The sequence below is a fragment of the Pseudophryne corroboree genome, chromosome 10, assembly GCF_028390025.1.
Source record: "Pseudophryne corroboree isolate aPseCor3 chromosome 10, aPseCor3.hap2, whole genome shotgun sequence".
NCBI lineage: Eukaryota > Metazoa > Chordata > Amphibia > Anura > Myobatrachidae > Pseudophryne > Pseudophryne corroboree.
This window is the reverse complement of record NC_086453.1, coordinates 336,069,090-336,085,848: the sequence shown is the minus strand read 5'-3', so window position 1 is coordinate 336,085,848 and position 16,759 is coordinate 336,069,090.

Sequence of the window (16,759 nt, the reverse complement as noted above, 5' to 3'; positions counted from 1 at the left end):
AGGCAGCTCTGCTAACGTCGGGCGCCTTTTGTTTATGAAAATGCATCACATTATTTGCATTACTATGTGGCTAGGATGCACAAGCAGCTTCTGCTGATTAAAATGATATGCAGCATGCCTATATTCTGTGTGCAACTGCGGCTGTATCTGCATATGAAATGCTATAGTACAGTGATTTTCAGGAATACACTGCAACGTAGCATTTTGTATGCAGATACAGCCGCAGTCACACACAGAATATAGGCATGCTGCATATCATTTTAATCAGTAGAAGCTGCTGGTGTCCCTAAGCATACCAAATGCCCTAGGCATTTGCCTAGTTTGCCTATGCCTAAGGCCGGCTCTGGTCATACTCATTGTAATGAGCAAGAACCCTCCCTCCCCCACAACTATAATACACTCATTAAATATCTATCCTTATCTTCTGTCTGTGTTGTCACCCTTTCCCTAAACTACAGTCTTCCAGTCATGCTTAGTGGGTTTTTTTTACAATTTTTTTTTCTTGTAGGGTGCATTCTCCATTCAACAGACTGAAGGGCGAGAGGGAGGGGAGTGGGGGTGGGAGGAGTAGGCAGAGGTTTTGCCTAGGGTGCCGAGAAACCTTGCACCGGCCCTGGGTGTATGGCATGAAGCTGAATAGAAGCAAGGCGGATGTGTTGCAAAAAATTGATTTGTGTGAGTTTTTTAGCTGTACATTGCAAACTAATGTGTGTTTGATAGATGGCTAATTTTTTTTACTGTTATGTTGCGGATGCCGTGTTTTAAACAACCTTACAAATGTTTTTAAAATAGTTAGTATATAACAACAAAGAGTATGTAGGGGGGACCAATGCTGTTTTTTTTTGGAGGATCAGTTAATTTTTTTTTTTGGTTTGTATTTTTTCTTTAGTATCTGTGTATACATTTGGGGGTAAATTTACTAAGATTCGTATTTTCCCGTTTGAGGTCAAAGTTCAATCACGAATGACATCGAAAGTGTAAATATGCAACTTTTTGAATTGATTACGACTAATTTACTAAGCTGCCGTATTCTGCATTTTCGGGTTTTCCGATGTCGATGTCATTCGTTTTTTTTGGCAGTGTTTTACGTGAGTGACTTGTAAAACACTGCCGACTTTAATACAATGAATCTCGGCCGGATCTGAGAGATCCGTGCTGGGCTTCATTGTGCACCTTGTAAAAAAAAAAAAAAAATGTTTAAATGTTAAAAAAAAATTGCGTGCGGTCCCCCATCCTAAGGCAAACCAGCCTCGGGCTCTTTGAGCCGATCCTGGTTGCAGAAATATGGGGAAAAAATGGACAGGGGTTCCCCCATATTTAAATAACCAGCATCGGGCTCTGCGCCTGGTCCTGGTTCCAAAAATACGGGGGACAAAAAGCGTAGGGGTCCCCCGTATTTTTTAAACCAGCACCGGGCTCCACTAGCTGGACAGATAATGCCACAGCCGGGGGTCACTTTTATACAGTGCCTTGCGGCCGTGGCATGAAATATCCAACTAGTCACCCCTGGCCGGGGTACCCTGGGGGAGTGGGGACCCCTTCAATCAAGGGGTCCCCCCCCCAGCCACCCAAGGGCCAGGGGTGAAGCCCGAGGCTGTCCTCCCCATCCAATGGGCTGCGGATGGGGGGCTGATAGCCTTTGTTCAAAGTGATTGATATTGTTTTTAGTAGCAGTACTACAAGGCCCAGCAGGCCTCCCCCGCAAGCTGGTACTTGGAGAACCACAAGTACCAGCATGCGGCGGAAAAACGGGCCCGCTGGTACCTGTAGTACTACTACTAAAAAAATACCCCAATAAAGACATCACACACACACCTTGAAAGTATAACTTTAATACATACATGCACACCAACATACATACATACTTACCTATGTTCCCACGCAGGTCGGTCCTCTTCTCCAGTAGAATCCATGGTGTACCTGTTGAAAAAATTATACTCACATAATCCATGGTTGAAGGCTCCTCTGCTTGTAATCCTTTTGTAATCCACGTACTTGAAAAAATAAAAAAACGGATACCCGACCACGAACTGAAAGGGGACCCATGTTTTCACATGGGACCCCTTTCCCCGAATGCCAGAAACCCCCTCTGACTGATGTCTAAGTGGGTTTCTTCAGCCAATCAGGGAGCGCCACGTCGTGGCACCCTCCTGATCGGCTGTGTGCTCCTGTACTGTCTGACAGGCGGCACACGGCAGTGTTACAATGTAGCGCCTATGCGCTCCATTGTAACCAATGGTGGGAACTTTCAGGTCAGCGGTTGACCGAAAGTGACCTCACCGCTGACCTGAAAGTTCCAACCATTGGTTACAATGGAGCGCATTGGCGCTACATTGTAACACTGCCGTGTGCCGCCTGTCAGACAGTACAGGAGCACACAGCCGATCAGGAGGGTGCCACAACGTGGCGCTCCCTGATTGGCTGAAGAAACCCACTTAGACATCAGTCAGAGGGGGATTCTGGCATTCGGGGAAAGGGGTCCCATGTGAAAACATGGGTCCCCTTTCAGTTCGTGGTCGGGTATCCGATTTTTTATTTTTTCAAGTACGTGGATTACAAAAGGATTACAAGCAGAGGAGCCTTCAACCATGGATTATGTGAGTATAATTTTTTCAACAGGTACACCATGGATTCTACTGGAGAAGAGGACCGACCTGCGTGGGAACATAGGTAAGTATGTATGTATGTTGGTGTGCATGTATGTATTAAAGTTATACTTTCAAGGTGTGTGTGTGATGTCTTTATTGGGGTATTTTTTTAGTAGTAGTACTACAGGTACCAGCGGGCCCGTTTTTCCGCCGCATGCTGGTACTTGTGGTTCTCCAAGTACCAGCTTGCGGGGGAGGCTTGCTGGGCCTTGTAGTACTGCTACTAAAAACAATATCAAACACTTTTCACAAAGGCTATCAGCCCCCCATCCGCAGCCCATTGGATGGGGAGGACAGCCTCGGGCTTCACCCCTGGCCCTTGGGTGGCTGGGGGGGGGGGGGCCCCTTGATTGAAGGGGTCCCCACTCCCCCAGGGTACCCCGGCCAGGGGTAACTAGTTGGATATTTGATGCCACGGCCGCAAGGCACTGTATAAAAGTGACCCCCGGCTGTGGCATTATCTGTCCAGCTAGTGGAGCCCGGTGCTGGTTTCAAAAATACGGGGGACCCCTACGCTTTTTGTCCCCCGTATTTTTGGAACCAGGACCAGGCGCAGAGCCCGGTGCTGGTTGCTTAAATATGGGGGAACCCCTGTCAATTTCCCCCCCATATTTTTGCAACCAGGGCCGGCTCAAAGAGCCCGAGGCTGGTTTGGTTTAGGAGGGGGGACCCCACGCAATTTAAAAAAATTTTTTTTATAACATTTCCCACCCCTTCCCACTGATAAACATGCACGGATCTCATGGATCCGTGCATGCCTATACAAACACGGGATAAAAAAGCAGGTCTGTTTTTTTTTAGCACTTTTTCACGATTTGTATTTTAGCACGGCAGTGTTTGGCTATTGTCGGCAGTGTTTGTGTTTTGCACTTTTTAGTAAATGACCGATTTCTACCAAATTGCAGGCGTATTTGACCGATGGTGTATTGATTCGTGATTTTTTCCAAGGACTTCCAAAATATTACGAATGCCCTCATCACTGCCGTGATTTTTGCTTAGTAAATTACTGAGATGACACTTTGAAGAAAAAACGGCATCTCGGTCAAAATCGGGACCTTAGCAAATATACCCCTTAGTGTCTAATAGTTGTTTAACATGTAATTTGCAGTGTTACCGTTCTAGGGTTTACAGTGTGTTTGTTCCTATTCTCAGTGTCCTTTTCTCTCTCTTGTAGGTTTCTGTAACTTTAATTTATTTCAAGTGTTACTGAGTGGCAAAGTAGGCCCATTTTATTTTTGGAACCTAGATTGGTTATATTTTTCTGAGCAGGTAAGTAGCCTGTCAATAGGTGGGATGGTGTGGGAGGGGTTACAGTTAGTGATGAGCGGGTTCGGTTCCTCGGAAACCGAACCCGCCCGAACTTCACCCATTTTACACGGGTCCGAGTGCGCCCGAACGTCATCATCCCGCGGTCGGATTCTTGTGAGATTCGTATTCTATATAAGGAGCCGCGCGTCGCCGCCATTTTCACTCGTGCATTGGAAATGTTAGGGAGAGGACGTGGCTGGCGTCCTCTCCGTTTATTAATGTTGCTGCAAATATTTGTGCTTATTGCTTAATTGTGGGGACTGGGGAGCAGCTGTATTATATAGGAGGAGTACAGTGCAGAGTTCTGCTGATCAGTGACCACCAGTTTTATCCGTTCTCTGCCTGAAAAACGCTCCATATCTGTGCTTAGTGTGCTGCATATATCTTTGCTCACACTGCTTTATTGTGGGGACTGGGGACCAGCAGTATTATATAGGAGGAGTACAGTGCAGAGTTTTGCTGACAGTGACCACCAGTATATATAGCAGTACGGTACGGAAGGCCACTGCTCTACCTACCTCTGTGTCGTCAAGTATACTATCCATCTAGATTCTATACCTGTGGTGCATTTTAGTTTTGCCATTTGCTGACAGTGACCACCAGTATATATAGCAGTATGGTACGGAAGGCCACTGCTCTACCCACCTCTGTGTCGTCAAGTATACTATCCATCTAGATTCTATACCTGTGGTGCATTTTAGTTTTGCAGTTTGCTGACAGTGACCACCAGTATATATAGCAGTACGGTACGGAAGGCCACTGCTCTACCTACCTCTGTGTCGTCAAGTATACTATCCATCTAGATTCTATACCTGTGGTGCATTTTAGTTTTGCAGTTTGCTGACAGTGACCACCAGTATATATAGCAGTACGGTACGGAGGGCCACTGCTCTACCTACCTCTGTGCCGTCAAGTATACTATCCATCTAGATTCTATACCTGTGGTGCATTTTAGTTTTGCAGTTTGCTGACAGTGACCACCAGTATATATAGCAGTACGGTATGGAAGGCCACTGCTCTACCTACCTCTGTGTCGTCAAGTATACTATCCATCTAGATTCTATACCTGTGGTGCATTTTAGTTTTGCAGTTTGCTGACAGTGACCACCAGTATATATAGCAGTACGGTACGGAAGGCCACTGCTCTACCTACCTCTGTGTCGTCAAGTATACTATCCATCCATACCTGTGGTGCATTTCAGTTGTGCGCAGTATGTATAGTAGTAGGCCATTGCTATTGATAGTGGCATATAATTCCACACATTAAAAAATGGAGAACAAAAATGTGGAGGTTAAAATAGGGAAAGATCAAGATCCACTTCCACCTCGTGCTGAAGCTGCTGCCACTAGTCATGGCCGAGACGATGAAATGCCATCAACGTCGTCTGCCAAGGCCGATGCCCAATGTCATAGTAGAGAGCATGTAAAATCCAAAAAACAAACGTTCAGTAAAATGACCCAAAAATCAAAATTGAAAGCGTCTGATGAGAAGCGTAAACTTGCCAATATGCCATTTACGACACGGAGTGGCAAGGAACGGCTGAGGCCCTGGCCTATGTTCATGGCTAGTGGTTCAGATTCACATGAGGATGGAAGCACTCATCCTCTCGCTAGAAAAATGAAAAGACTTAAGCTGGCAAAAGCACAGCAAAGAACTGTGCATTCTTCTAAATCACAAATCCCCAAGGAGAGTCCAATTGTGTCGGTTGCGATGCCTGACCTTCCCAACACTGGACGGGAAGAGCTTGCGCCTTCCACCATTTGCACGCCCCCTGCAAGTGCTGGAAGGAGCACCCGCAGTCCAGTTCCTGATAGTCAAATTGAAGATGTCACTGTTGAAGTACACTAGGATGAGGATATGAGTGTTGCTGGCGCTGGGGAGGAAATTGACAAGGAGGATTCTGATGGTGAGGTGGTTTGTTTAAGTCAGGCACCCGGGGAGACACCTGTTGTCCGTGGGACGAATATGGCCATTGACATGCCTGGTCAAAATACAAAAAAAATCACCTCTTCGGTGTGGAATTATTTCAACACAAATGCGGACAACAGGTGTCAAGCCATATGTTGCCTTTGTCAAGCTGTAATAAGTAGGGGTAAGGACGTTAACCACCTAGGAACATCCTCCCTTATACGTCACCTGGACCGCATTCATCAGAAGTCAGTGACAAGTTCAAAAACTTTTGATGACAGCGGAAGCAGTCCACTGACCACTAAATCCCTTCCTCTTGTAACCAAGCTCCTGCAAACCACCCCACCAACTCCCTCAGTGTCAATTTCCACCTTACACAGGAAAGCCAATAGTCCTGCAGGCCATGTCACTGGCAAGTCTGACGAGTCCTCTCCTGCCTGGGATTCCTCCGATGCATCCTTGAGTGTAACGCCTACTGCTGCTGGCGCTGCTGTTGTTGCTGCTGGGAGTCGATCGTCATCCCAGAGGGGAAGTCGGAAGACCACTTGTACTACTTCCAGTAAGCAATTGACTGTCCAACAGTCCTTTGCGAGGAAGATGAAATATCACAGCAGTCATCCTGCTGCAAAGCGGATAACTCAGGTCTTGTCAGCCTGGGTGGTGAGAAACGTGTGTCTGGTATCCACCGTTAATTCACAGGCAACTAGAGACTTGATTGAGGTACTGTGTCCCCGGTACCAAATACCATCTAGGTTCCATTTCTCTAGGCAGGCGATACCGAAAATGTACACAGACCTCAGAAAAAGAGTAACCAGTGTCCTAAAGAATGCAGTTGTACCCAATGTCCATTTAACCACGGACATGTGGACAAGTGGAGCAGGGCAGACTCAGGACTATATGACTGTGACAGCCCACTGGGTAGATGTATTGCCTCCCGCAGCAAGAACAGCAGCGGCGGCACCAGTAGCAGCATCTCGCAAACGCCAACTCGTTCCTAGGCAGGCTACGCTTTGTATCACCGCTTTCCATAAGAGGCACACAGCTGACAACCTCTTACGGAAACTGAGGAACATCATCGCAGAATGGCTTACCCCAATTGGACTCTCCTGGGGATTTGTGACATCGGACAACGCCACCAATATTGTGCGTGCATTACATCTGGGCAAATTCCAGCACGTCCCATGTTTTGCACATACATTGAATTTGGTGGTGAAGAATTATTTAAAAAACGACAGGGGCATGCAAGAGATGCTGTCGGTGGCCCGAAGAATTGCGGGCCACTTTCGGCATTCAGCCACCGCGTGCCGAAGACTGGAGCACCAGCAAACAGTCCTGAATCTGCCCTGCCATCATCTGAAGCAAGAGCTGGTAACGAGGTGGAATTCAACCATCTATATGCTTCAGAGGATGGAGGAGCAGCAAAAGGCCATTCAAGCCTATACATCTGCCCACGATATAGGCAAAGGAGGGGGAATGCACCTGACTCAAGCGCAGTGGAGAATGATTTCAACGTTGTGCAAGGTTCTGCAACCCTTTGAACTTGCCACACGTGAAGTCAGTTCAGACACTGCCAGCCTGAGTCAGGTCTTTCCCCTCATCAGGCTTTTGCAGAAGAAGCTGGAGACATTGAAGGAGGAGCTAAAACAGAGCGATTCCGCTAGGCATGTGGGACTTGTGGATGGAGCCCTTAATTCGCTTAACCAGGATTCACGGGTGGTCAATCTGTTGAAATCAGAGCACTACATTTTGGCCACCGTGCTCGATCCTAGATTTAAAACCTACGTTGTATCTCTCTTACCAGCAGACACAAGTCTGCTGAGGTTCAAAGACCTGCTGGTGAGAAAATTGTCAAGTCAAGCGGAACGTGACCCGTCAACAGCTCCTCCTTCACATTCTCCCGCAACTGGGGGTGCAAGGAAAAGGCTAAGAATTCCTAGCCCACCGGCTGGCGGTGATGCAGGGCAGTCTGGAGCGAGTGCTTACATCTGGTCCGGACTGAAGGACCTGCCAACGATTACTGACATGTCGTCTACTGTCACTGCATATGATTCTGTCACCATTGAAAGAATGGTGGAGGATTATATGAGTGACCGCATCCAAGTAGGCACGTCAGACAGTCCGTACGTATACTGGCAGGAAAAAGAGGCAATTTGGAGGCGCTTGCAAAAACTGGCTTTATTCTACCTAAGTTGCCCTCCCTCCAGTGTGTACTCCGAAAGAGTGTTTAGTGCCGCCGCTCACCTTGTCAGCAATCGGCGTACGAGGTTACTTCCAGAAAATGTGGAGAAGATGATGTTCATCAAAATGAATTATAATCAATTCCTCCGTGGAGACATTCACCAGCAATTGCCTCCAGAAAGTACACAGGGATCTGAGATGGTGGATTCCAGTGGGGACGAATTAATAATCTGTGAGGAGGGGTATGTACACAGTGAAAGGGGTGAGGAATCGGAGGATGATGATGAGGTGGACATCTTGCCTCTGTAGAGCCAGTTTGTGCAAGGAGAGATTGATTGATTCTTTTTTGGTGGGGGCTCAAACCAACCAGTCATTTCAGTCACAGTCGAGTGGCAGACCCTGTCGCTGAAATAATGGGTTCGTTAAAGTGTGCATGTCCTGTTTATACAACATAAGGGTGGGTGGGAGGGCCCAAGGACAATTCCATCTTGCACCTCTTTTTTCTTTCATTTTTCTTTGCATCATGTGCTGTTTGGGGACTATTTTTTTAAGTGCCATCCTGTCTGACACTGCAGTGCCACTCCTAGATGGGCCAGGTGTTTGTGTCGGCCACTTGTGTCGCTTAGCTTAGTCACACAGCGACATTGGTGCGCCTCTTTTTTTCTTTGCATCATGTGCTGTTTGGGGACATCCTGTCTGACACTGCAGTGCCACTCCTAGATGGGCCAGGTGTTTGTGTCGGCCACTTGTGTCGCTTAGCTTAGTCATACAGCGACCTTGGTGCGCCTCTTTTTTTCTTTGCATCATGTGCTGTTTGGGGACATCCTGTCTGACACTGCAGTGCCACTCCTAGATGGGCCAGGTGTTTGTGTCGGCCACTTGTGTCGCTTAGCTTAGTCACACAGCGACCTTGGTGCGCCTCTTTTTTTCTTTGCATCATGTGCTGTTTGGGGACTATTTTTTTGAAGTGCCATCCTGCCTGACACTGCAGTGCCACTCCTAGATGGGCCAGGTGTTTGTGTCGGCCACTTGTGTCGCTTAGCTCAGCCATCCAGCGACCTCGGTGCAAATTTTAGGACTAAAAATAATATTGTGAGGTGTGAGGTGTTCAGAATAGACTGAAAATGAGTGTAAATTATGGTTATTGAGGTTAATAATACTTTGGGATCAAAATGACACCCAAATTCTATGATTTAAGCTGTTTTTGAGGGTTTTTTGTAAAAAAACACCCGAATCCGACAAAAAATTTTCAGGGAGGTTTTGGCAAAACGCGTCCGAATCCAAAAGACGGCCGCGGAACCGAATCCAAAACCAAAACACAAAACCCAAAAAATTTCCGGTGCACATCTCTAGTTACAGTGTGTTTGAGCCTATTATCATAGTCATATTGTTTTAATATTTTCAGAATAACCAAATTTGGTGTGCCAAAGTATGCAGTTTGTTGTGTTCTTCCTTTGCGGGAATATTCGTTTAGTTTGTCAGTTACATGTCACTGCCATTGTTTACTGAATGTTATAAGTTCATTTTGTAGTAGTCCATACTTAGTAGGTTAATCATATATTGTTGAAGTAATTTTATGGGTTATTTGGCTGTTTTTTTTTTAGTTTTGTTGGTTTCATGGAAAACAATGTTGTAGCTATGTAGCTAAATGTGGTTTAATGACATTTTCAATTGTGTTTTTTCCTGTTTTTCATCATGAAGAAATGGAGTACGCTCCTGCAGTAAGTGTTTGAACTGCCATACACATAATTGTTATTGGGGCAATGTGTGTTGTTAATTGATCGTGTGTTTTAATGTTTCCTACCTTCATTTGAAGATGGTGATGGCCACATATGTTGGTGCGGAAGCCCTCCCAACCCAACCGGCAGAAGCCCTCCCACCCCAACCGGCTCCTCATCCTCCAAGGCAACGGAGGTGTGCAAGGCCACCAATTTACCGTACCCGTGTCACCCTTTTTGGGATGCCTGATGATGTGGTATTGCGCAGATACAGGCTGCCACCTCATCTAATCCTAGACACTCTCTCCATAATAGAGAGTGATCTAGAACAATCCATTAGGTATCCTACAGCAATACCAGCATTGACACAATTCCTTGCTGTGTTACATTTTTTGGCCACTGGTTCTTGCCAGCATGTAGTTGGGGATCTGGTTGGCATGTCGCGGGGCCAGTTCAGTAAGGACCTGCGGCGTGTCAGCCAAGCTTTCCTAACCAGAGTGAAGCAATTCATAGCAATGCCTTTGGATGTTGGTGCCCTGGCTGTGCTGAAGCGGCAATTTCAGGAAGGTGGTAGTCGCTTCCCACATGTTATTGGGGTTGTGGATGGGACACATGTTGCCATTGTTGCACCAAAACATAATGAAGAAATCTATAGAAACAGGAAACTGTTTCATTCTCTGAATATCATGGTTGTTTGTGGCCCATCCCTCCAGATCCTGTCCCTGAATGCTATGTTCCTCGGGATGTCCCATGATGCACATGTCATTAGACAATCAGGGATATGGCAGAGATTAAGAATGATGGAAGGCCAAGACATGTGGCTATTGGGTGAGTTTTTTATTTATCTGGAGGGGATATATCTAGATTCCACCTTACAAACGTGTTGGCTGTGTACTCTTTTAGTTGCATTTTATTGACACAATTTTATACTTTGAACTGTGTATACGTTATTAAAATAACTTTTTACTAATTGGCCTGTTGGCCTCTTGTTTGGGTGACTATTTGGTGAGGGGTGTCTGTTACAGGTCCCCAGATTTAAATACCCTCCAGTCTACATTCCGACGAAAATAACGCTGGAAGAACTGTGTAATTACATTCCACTTTAGCGCACTTGGGATTTTGTGTTTATTAATATATATATATATATATATATATGCACACAGTGTCCGGCACTCCAATATAAACTTTAAACACGCCCGGTGCCCTCACAGCCATAAAGAGATAAGTAGAAGATGTTAACAGGCGGCACTCACAGCTTAGTAGAAACTGGTAAATGAACGGACCAGATACCGTGCAAGTAGATCAACGTTTCAATTTATGCAATTGTCGTCAGGATACATATAAAATACAAATGCTCTCACCTTATATCCCCACCGATGTGAACACTTCTCCCGCCCGCCGGAGCGCCAGCGCAAGACGCCGAGGCGGGACGCTATCTGATGACGTAGCGGCTGACAGCCGTTACGTCTGCACCAAACCCATCACCATAGTGACCATCTAAACAAAAACACAGCGCTGCATTCAGGAACGATCCATGGAAACAAAGCCTACGTAAAATGCTAATAAGATCAAATCAGACCACATGTAGACTTATTCATATATCAAGAATTGTCCTTTTTTAGAAACATGTAGGAAATACCTTCAATATACAAAACATCGCATTAAAGGATCACATATTCAGTGTGAACCAAAATTACAATGAGAAAAATAAACCATAATCAATATGCATAAATGAAGATAAAAAGGAAAAGGAAATCACCTCCTAGAAACAGGATAAGGGAAGAGTTTCATTGAGACCACGTGGGGCCAAGACATCCAATTTGGATATCCACCTGGCCTCACATCTCAAAAGGGCAGCCCCTCTGTCACCTCCTCGTAAGGATAACGGGATATGATCTATCATGCGGTACTTGATGCTGGCAACACTATGTTTGAATTCGGCAAAGTATATATATTGTGAGAAATATCTCTATATATTATCTATCTATCTATCTATCTATCTATCTATCTATCTATCTATCTATCTATCTAATGTTTAAAAAAAAACAAAAACATGATTACAAATGTATATATATATATATATATATATATATATAATTTCCAAATGGTCGGCACTCACTTCTGTCCCGTGTATATAACTTGCCAAGGTGCTGCGTCGGCAGAAAGCATGCAGGTATACCCAAAGACGGCACTCACTGGTCTCACAAAGAAATACTGGACAACGTCCTCTTATCAACGTTTTGGGTTTATTTCAACCCGCCATCAGGATACACATAACGTATGTTGGCCCTCATTCCGAGTTGATCGGTCGCAAGGCGAATTTAGCAGAGTTACACACGCTAAGCCGCCGCCTACTGGGAGTGAATCTTAGCTTCTTAAAATTGCGACCGATGTATTCGCAATATTGCGATTACTAACTACTTAGCAGTTTCAGAGTAGCTCCAGACTTACTCTGCCTGTGCGATCATTTCAGTGCTTGTCGTTCCTGGTTGACGTCACAAACACACCCAGCGTTCGCCCAGGCACTCCCACCGTTTCCCCGGCCACTCCTGCGTTTTTTCCGGAAACGGTAGCGTTTTCAGCCACACGCCCCTGAAACGCCGTGTTTCCGCCCAGTAACACCCATTTCCTGTCAATCACATTACGATCGCCGGAGCGAAGAAAAAGCCGTGAGTAAAAATACTTTCATCATAGTAAAGTTACTTGGCGCAGTCGCAGTGCGAACATTGCGCATGCGTACTAAGCGGATTTTCACTGCGATGCGATGAAAAATACCGAGCGAACAACTCGGAATGAGGGCCCTTATGTGTATCCTGATGACGGGTTGAAATAAACCCGAAACGTTGATAAGAGGACGTTGTCCAGTATTTCTTTGTGAGACCAGTGAGTGCCGTCTTTGGGTATACCTATATATATATATATATATATATATATATATTGAGATATATATTTATTTGTATATGTGTGTATCTATCTATCTATCTATCTATCTATCTATCTATCTATCTATCTATCTATCTATCTATCTATCTAGAGAGATATATATAAACATTTGCAGGTTATGAACATTTTGAATTTAAACATCAAACCTACAATGCACAAAATTGAGAAGCAGGATTTGTAATTTTAAATATGTGCTTAGGAATTATTTGTTGCTGTGTGTGCTGCGATTAATCGCTGATGCCAACTAAAGGGATCACAACTTGCTTGAACAATATTGTACACATATCAATAATGTTAAATAAAGATGACACCATGATATTACAACCAATGAAATGCGACCACACACTATAAATATATGCCCATGTAAGGAAAATGCCATAGGCACCATGCACGCATCAGCTTTCACCCACCGGGAGCTGCGGGTGGTCACGACGGTAATGGACCGCCGCATATTGCGGGCGCAGACATGGACACGGCGCAGCATTATTCCGCTTGAGCGGTGGTGGAGCGACCTCCGCCGCCGACAGCCAGAGTTGTTGGCGCGGCTGCGCCAGCAAATCCGCAGATGCCGCAGACGCAGTAAGTTAAACACATTAAAATGTGTTCACATGAGTATGAAGCTGTGATTTGTAGCAATAACAAAAAATTTTTTTTAAACTACAAACTTTTGCTTTTATGTATTAAAGTGTGAATATTAGCATACCTTATAATTTAACTATAGTACCTAAAATATACCACACTTAACCAGTTTACACAGTGTGTGTGGTTAGGGCTTGCAGTACACACTGGGGAGCAGAGAGCTTAGGGGATAATGTTTATTGTTGTAGTGAGTTGGCACACAGTCTGTAGGCTGGAGATATAACTAACTTTGTATGTGTATTTAGAAATGAACAGAACAATGTTTTTTTAAATGCACATGGATATTGTTATAATTATGTTTTAAAATTTTTAATATGTGATTCTAGGGCAAGCACAACGCCAAGGACGGATAGCTGCAGCATCATCTCCAGCCTCCGCCCCACCACAAACTCCCTCACCCCAACCACACCCTGAACCCCAACAACATACTTCCCCTTCCTCATCCCCAACCTCCCCCTCTCAAACCCCTTCCCCCTCTCTTTCACAACCCCCCTCTCGAACCCCCTCCCCCTCTCTTTCACAACCTCCCTCTCGAACCCCCTCCCTCTCTCTTTCCCATCCCCCCTCTTGAACCCCCTCCACCTCTCTTGGCCAACCCCCCTCTCGAACCCCCTCTCTTGGCCAACCCCCCTCCCAAACCCCCTCCCCCTCTCTTTCACAACCACCCTCTCAAACCCCCTCCCCCTCTCTTTCACAACCCCCCTCTCGAACCCCCTCCCCCTCTCTTGGCCAACCCACCTCTCTGCCCCCCTCCCCCTCTCTTGGCCAACCCACCTCTCTGCCCCCCTCCCACTCTCTGGCCCAACCCACCTCTCTGCCCCCTCCCCCTCTCTGGCCCAACCCACCTCTCTGCCCCCTCCCCTTCTCTGGCCCAACCCACCTTTTTGCCCCCTCCCCCTCTCTGGCCCAACCCACCTCTCTGCCCCCTCCCCCTCTCTGGCCCAACCCACCTCTCTGCCCCACTCCCCCTCTCTGGCCCAACCCACCTCTCTGCCCCCCTCCCGCTCTCTGGCCCAAACCACCTCTCTGCCCCCCTCCCCCTCTCTGGCCCAACCCCCCTCTCTGCCCCCTCCCCCTCTCAATCAGACCCACCCTCTCTAAACAGCTCACCCTTCCATCCTCCTTCCCCAATCCAGCCTCCTTCCCCTATCCAGCCTCCTTCCCCTATCCAGCCTCATTCCCCACCCAGTGAATGGGCAGCAGAGGCCCCTGAGGTTTTAGAGGGTGCTGGGCGTGTGGCAGATGAGAGTAAGTTTTTACACATTTAAAATTAATTTGTTACCTACTTTAACTTCAATGTCAATTACATGCAGTATTGTACTAGGGGCAATCTTGGCCCAAGGAAAAATGTTTGTCTTCTTCATCATGATATGGATGTTGCATTTACATTTGTGTGAGGATCATTAGATGTACAGTGTCTACGTCTGCAATGTTCAGGCTGTCCACTCTAGGTCGGCACTCATTAGGTCGACAGAGTTGCCAGGCGAACAGGGTTTATATGTGCTAGGTTGTCTGCAAAAAATGTAGACGTGAGGGTATTTTGGTATGTTGTTGTCCTTTTTAACTTGTGCCTGGGTATGCCAATATTTGCACAGTCAACTCGCATGCTTCACTTTGTTTGCCAGGCTTAGGACACGGTGAGTTGCTACACTACCGCTTACATCGTAAGCAATTTCCTTTGCAATTGAAGTACACATGCCGCATGAAGTGAAAATAAAGTTACACATTTGTCATGTATCCATACATAACATGTTGATCTTGTGACATTTAGAATTAGCACATGTCGACCTACAGAGGCTGACGTCCATCCAAAGCTAACTACAAAATGATTGCCTAACAATAGTGTGTTGCAAAAACAATCATAAAATATACAGTGTCACATGTAAGGGGTGTGGATCATTATATCGACAGTGTGTGGGTTGACAATGTTTAGGCCCAGCAAAATGCAACAGGCAAGACCACAGTCTGGAACCTGATCCTTAGGCTGCTCATGCCTGAAATTAGGGCCACTGGTGCTTTCCCCTGTACCCCTGTGTGTCAGTTCAAGTCTGGGGACATGTCTTGTTAAAGTGTCACTTCAAAAGATAAGGAGAGTGCCTGGCTGGACACGATATCTATATAAGAGTCTTGCAATTTTGTGATTGGTTAAAGAGGTCAATTGTTGCTAGGCAGATCAGAGTTTTGAGTGAGTGGTAATTGGTTAGGGCCAGCCTATCGGTGAGTGTAGGGGAGGTGTTTAGTGCATTAAGGGTAGAAACTTCCAGAGTTACTTCCCCTTGTCGTCTGGAAGCCCACCCACCCACCCACCCTATTGGCTCTCTAATTTGGCCCTCTTCAATTTGGCTTACTATTATCTTTCTTTCAGACTTAGTGGGCGGGAAGGCGCTACTGGCCAGCGGTCACTTGTAGCATAAGTGGTGTTGTGGGGCACTTACCCCTTTTGAAGGACGGCGAGTGTGTCCTGCCCTTGTGGGGGGGCGAGGGGCGCTTCCTTGGGGAGCGTCCTCACTCTGCTATAGGAAGGGGTGGTGAGACCTTCGCAACACAGGTTATGCTGATATATATAGATGGGGCGTTTCAGTCACACCCATGACAGTTGGGGCGTTTAGTCACCGCCATTTTGTAAGATCGTGATTAGAGCTGGTTAGTGGTAGCGTCTTCCTGGCCACCCACTACGAGTGAGGTCATTCCAATTAATAAATTCAATGACCATTTAATCCAACGCAGTTGTGTCCGTGTCGTTATTTTTAGTTGATAAGCTAGCTTAAAGTGTGTAGTTAATGTCAAGCACAATAATTGAATAGACGCCTTAATGTTGATTAACAAAACATTACAACAAGAACTGTTTCACTTTATGTAGTAAGGCAGGCTTTCAGGGAGTGTGGGTATGCTAGGATATGTAGTCCTTCTGAAGATGTTGAGATGCAGTGTGATGATGCAGGGCCAACCCCAAAAAAGGCAAGTCAGGGTCACTCCAGATGTAAATGAATCCCAGCATGGTGTGGAACACTTTTAACATGTTTAATTTAAAAAAAAAAACATTGCTGAGCATGCTTGTGTGTTGGCATGCTACAGTTTTATCATTATAACAACCATGATGTAGTCACTTTGCCATTAAAGTGTGCTTTGTGCCTTGCTTGTATAATAGGTAATGGGAGTAAGTTAGTAATGTTTATTTTTGCTCTTCATTTCAGATGTTGCAGTTGGAGATCCCACAAGCTTTCCTCAAATTCTGGCCAGCCTAAAAAGGAATTTAATTGCCTTGCTGGCAGATGTGGACAATTTGCAATTTTTTTTGTAAATAAACTTAATTTTTTTTTGATTGTTTAAAAATTAATTTTTCGCAGATGCCATACTGGGAGTATTTACATGGGAAACAGTTATGCATGGCGGCGGAGGCCGCAGAGGGCAGGAGA